We start from the raw sequence: 6,000 nt of genomic DNA, 5'->3' as shown, positions 1-6,000 counted from the left end.
ATAAGAACACACCTAAAATATAAAATAAACACACAACAAGGATTGTGGAAAGTTTCGGCCGCGGCCCCTTTATTGGATATAAAACAATTTTAATGATGAAATGACCTTTGACCTGTTCACCATTAACAGACCGACATGCTCCGTCACTAAGACTTGAGCAGCAATATCTTATATCCACCAAATAACAGTTTACCAACCCCCGTCCACCCACAAAGTGGGTGACATCACCCAAAAGCCAGGATACCAACCCGGCCCCACCCCCACCACCGCCGCCTAAACAATCGCTCTTTACAATCCAGCATTGGAAATGTCCTCCTTACCAATGACTGAGAAAATGGACCAAAAACACACCTCTCATATGTGACATGATAAAGAGGGACTCCCTTCTACACAGGAAGTAGCACAGAACATGTCCCTGGTTACAGGGACCTCAGGGATGGAATGTGCAGAAATGATCGGCTGATCCCCACATGTGCTTTTATCTCACCTCTACTTTTACTTTATAATGATTTTTCAGAAGAACAAGTGCAGTAATATGGAGGGCGGATAGGAAGTGTAGTGCGGCAGAAGACTTTGGGCAGTAAAATGGTAGATTTTGTATAGAGAGGTGTCGGTATTCTGACGGAAGCACTCAAGCCCAGTGTGGGGGACGTTCCCTCACAAGATCTACATAGACTAAAAAGAGGGACAACTGAAGCTGCATGAGGGACAGAGGGATTTGGTCCCAAAGGAGGGAGAGTTGGGCGCTATGCCAAACACCGCCAGACCTCCCATGTGACCCTCCACATCACAATATGGAAAAATGAAGTCACTGATAATAGTATACAGGAAATCAGCAGATCAATCTTTACATTTTTATGGTGACTGTACCATGAAGTGACGCCCCGGCCTAGAAAACCATTTATTTGTAGACAGAACAGTCCCCATTTTATTTAGAGGGTCTAATATTTTACATCCACTTAAATCGTTCTCTTCCAGGAGAACAACGAGGATATCCAACACAGATCACCCTTATATAGGGAATATGATCAGCCAACTACTCCAAATATATACCCCACTTACCCTGCAAGAGAGCTGGGGGGAAATAAACTCCTTCGCACTACACAACATATGAATGTCAACTATTCATTTTTATTTATTTATTATTATAAAAGGCGGGACTTGCATAATAAATGCAAAGAGCAGGATGGAGATAAAGAGCAGTGCGCCCGTCTACCTCCTGATCCACTCCCTATGTAGCTGCACATCCGGCACCATCAACATCTTTTACAGACAGATTTATAATATGATTGTGATAAAGGAGAGCCGGTCACATGACACAGAAAAAGGAAAGAATTGTGAAGAGGTGAAATTGCTGAATCAGCTCTATTGGGAAATGGGAATGGCCTAAGACATGAAATGATAACTGCCTATCCTGGTCTTGTTAGGCCCCATGCACACGACACGCCGCCGCAAACTCTGCTGGACACGTGATTTTAAAAGCTGAAACCGGCGTTTAGAAATACCTGTTTTACCGCATTTGCGTCTAGAAGCGTTTAGTTATGCTGACATCATAGACCCTCCCCAAGATCAAAAAACAGTATTATTAACTATTTCAGCCATTTTGTGAGACCAGAGGGAGTAGCAGCTGTGAGAGCGGCAGAGCCGTGTACTTGTATTTAGCGTGTCACTTGCCACGTCACCTGACACAAGTTGTGGATTGTCCGCTTGTAATTGTTTAAAATATTCTTTTAATGGTTTTTCATCATTTGCCATAATTTTTGAGATTTTTAATGTAAAAAAAAGGTCACCTTTAAAAACGATTATAAACGAAAACGAGGCAAAATGCGGTACCAGCGTTTTGCCACGTTTTGCGTCTGAAACGTGGAAAACTTTTGCATCTGAACCCATTTTTTTGCTTCTGGAAAAACGAGGTTAAACGCACTGCATAAAAACGGCAATAAAGGAGACGGTGTAGATGGACACATAGGAGGAAAACATTGAATGAGTTCCGGGAAGTTGAAAAAAGCATCCAACATCCTCTGAACACGCGTTTTGCAGCGTCTCGTGTGCATGGGGCCTTTATCTAATTCTGCAAACACCTTTGTCTGGCCAGTTAACAACTTACCTCAACTAACCCGACTTACCTGAGTGGTAAAGCAGTTGTAATGTGTTTTCTATGCAGAAGAACAGATTGATTACACAGCAGTAGTGAAATGAAATGACACGTTGGATGCGATTTGTGACCCAATAGCAGCATATAAACACGGCTTCTAAACTCCTTTCCAGAACTCCTCACCAAAAGCCAGAATGAGATGCAGAGTCATTGTGTTTCAAACTCCTACTAAGAGTTGTGATGAGATTGTGGAAAGAAGCACTTTGATAAATGTCATATAAAGGGAGAAGAGTTGTGCGGAGTCCTGCGAGGAGAAGCGACCAGTGACATGGACAATGCCGGTTGTGTTCAGCGAGGGAATGGAATAGAATATCGGACAGAACTTCAAGCAAACAAACTGGTTATAAGGAGATTGTCGGCCTTCGCTCAGTGCTGGGGGAACCGTCCTCCTGAAACACTGGAAACAAGGCAAACAAAGCGTCTGCTAGGAAATGTTTTGCTGCCCTGAAAATGTGCGACTTTAATGTAAATATGAAATGAAGAGCAGGAAGAAGCATTTATCTCAGACAGTTCATTGCATAAAAACGCTCTTCTAACATTCATCAATAAGAGGCTCTGGGGGCTGAACTGACCCCCCCCAAAGTGCCACAACCACCGGGAAGAGCCAAGTGAAGAAGATTCTTAGAGATCCCAGAAAATACAATATTCTGCTCCAAACGCCGAACATTCACCACACCGCAAATCACCACATTCAATACATTCTCTTGTATTTGTAGACAACTAAAAAATGCTCATGGAATACAAATCCCACCGACCACATGGAGAGAACATTTCACCTGGAAATAAATTTGTGCCGAAACCAGAAGATTCTCTTTTATCTGCTAACAAAACGGAGATTCCAATAAGGGAATGTAAGAGCGGAGATGAGAAGCACCCGGCCCACTATTCCAATTCTTCTCATAGGCATAATGCCCGATACCAACACCAACCAGCCCAAAGGACACATCAATGATGACCCCCCGGGGCGCAGCCACGGCCTCTGTATACCTCCAATCCCCCAATGTCTTCACTGAGTAAAAGCTCCCAGCAGTGTGTGTGTGTGTGTGTGTGTGGTGAAGGGGTGCTGTGTGTGTGTGGAGGAGGGGCGCTGTGTGTGTGTGTGTGGAGGAGGTGAGGTGACCAGATTTTTAAAATTAAATCCAGGGACATTTTTTTTAAATTGGCAAATGGTAAAACTATTTTATAAGCATATTTTCCTCACATGATATATGTAGTGTGTGTGTTTATGGGATGATTGTATGATATGAATGTTATTTCCCACATTTCATCCATAAATAAAGATAAAAAAAAGAGAAAGCAGAGTTCAGGAGTGCACTACATATAGAAGGCGGACTCAGCTGTGCCCAGCAATGCAGCCTCACCAGTGCCCATCCATGCTGACCACTAAACTGACCTACCAGACCCCTACACTACTGATCCCTCTCCTGGCGCGTACATGGAACCCTCTCCCGACACGTACACGGGACCCTCTCCCGACACGTACACGGAACCCTCTCCCGACACGTACACGGAACCCTCTCCCGACACGTACACGGAACCCTCTCCCGACACGTACACGGATCCCTCTCCCGACACGTACACGGATCCCTCTCCTGACACGTATATTGAATAGCGCAGCCATAAGATGGAATATTGCACAGGGGATTGTGTATGAGGACCACCTGAACAATGTCCTCAGAGAGATGCTGCAGATAAAGGATTGACAATGACACAGAGAACCCGCCCAATGGCTCCGACCTGCAACAGCCAATGAAGGCTTAAAGGATGAATTTACTTCTGCAGCACCCCCTACAGAGAGACACACCGAGTACACAGAGACACACCGAGTACGCAGAGACACACCGGGTACGCAGAGACACACCGGGTACGCAGAGACACACCGGGTACGCAGAGACACACCGGGTACGCAGAGACACACCGGGTACGCAGAGACACACCGGGTATGCAGAGAACACACCGGGTACACAGAGACACACCGAGTACACAGAAAACCCACCCAATGGCTCCGACCTGCAACAGCCAATGGAGGCTTAAAGTATGTATTTACTGCTGCAGCACCTCCTACACAGAGACACACCGGGTACGCAGAGACACACCAGGTACACAGAGACACACCGAGTACACAGAGAAATACCGGGTACACAGAGGAATACCGGGTACACAGAGGAATACCGGGTACACAGAGACACACCGGGTACACAGAGACACACCGGGTACACAGAGACACACCAGGTACACAGAAACACACCGAGTACACAGAGACACACCGGGTACGCAGAGACACACCGGGTACGCAGAGACACACCGGGTACGCAGAGACACACCGGGTACGCAGAGAACCCGCCCAATGGCTCCGACCTGCAACAGCCAATGGAGGCTTAAAGTATGTATTTACTGCTGCAAAACCCCCTACACAGAGACACACCGAGTACACAGAGACACACCGGGTACACAGAGACACACCGGGTACACAGAGACGCACCAAGTACACAGAGACATACCGAGTACACAGAGACACACCGGGTACACAGAGACACACCGGGTACACAGGGAACACACCAGGTACACAGAGAACACACCGGGTACACAGAGAACACACCAGGTACACAGAGAACACACCGGGTACACAGAGACACACCGGGTACACAGGGACACACCGAGTACACAGAAAACCCACCCAATGGCTCCGACCTGCAACAGCCAATGGAGGCTTAAAGTATGTATTTACTGCTGCAGCACCTCCTACACAGAGACACACCGGGTACACAGAGACACACCGGGTACGCAGAGACACACCGGGTACACAGAGAACACACTGGGTACACAGAGAACCCGCCCAATGGCTCCGACCTGCAACAGCCAATGGAGGCTTAAAGTATGTATTTACTGCTGCAACACCCCCTACACAGAGACACACCGAGTACACAGAGACACACCGAGTACACAGAGACACACCGGGTACACAGAGACACACCGGGTACACAGAGACGCACCGAGTACACAGAAACACACCGAGTACACAGAAACACACCAAGTACACAGAGACACACTGGGTACGCAGAGACACACCGGGTACGCAGAGACACACCGGGTACGCAGAGAACCCGCCCAATGGCTCCGACCTGCAACAGCCAATGGAGGCTTAAAGTATGTATTTACTGCTGCAACACCCCCTACACAGAGACACACCGAGTACACAGAGACACACCGGGTACACAGAGAACACACCGGGTACACAGAGAACACACCGGGTACACAGAGAACACACCGGGTACACAGGGACACACCGAGTACACAAAAAACCCACCCAATGGCTCCGACCTGCAACAGCCAATGGAGGCTTAAAGTATGTATTTACTGCTGCAGCACCTCCTACACAGAGACACACCGGGTACACAGAGACACACCGGGTACACAGAGACACACCGGGTACACAGAGACACACCGAGTACACAGAGACACACCGGGTACACAGAGACACACCGGGTACACAGAGACACACCGGGTACACAGAGACACACCGGGTACACAGAAACACACCGGGTACACAGAGACACGCCGGGTACACAGAGACACACCGGGTACACAGAGACACACCGAGTACACAGAGACACACCGGGTACACAGAGACACACCGGGTACACAGAGACACACCGGGTACACAGAGACACACCGGGTACACAGAGACACACCGGGTACACAGAGACACACCGGGTACACAGAGACACACCAGGTACACAGAGACACACCGAGTACACAGAGACACACCGAGTACACAGAGACACACCGAGTACACAGAGACACACCAGGTACACAGAAACACAACGGGTACACAGAGACACACC

The sequence above is a fragment of the Lithobates pipiens genome, unplaced genomic scaffold, assembly GCF_037356315.1.
Source record: "Lithobates pipiens isolate NorthernLeopardFrog02 unplaced genomic scaffold, aLitPip1_a1.2 Scaffold_8, whole genome shotgun sequence".
NCBI classification, from domain to species: domain Eukaryota; kingdom Metazoa; phylum Chordata; class Amphibia; order Anura; family Ranidae; genus Lithobates; species Lithobates pipiens.
This window is presented reverse-complemented; position numbering follows the sequence as displayed.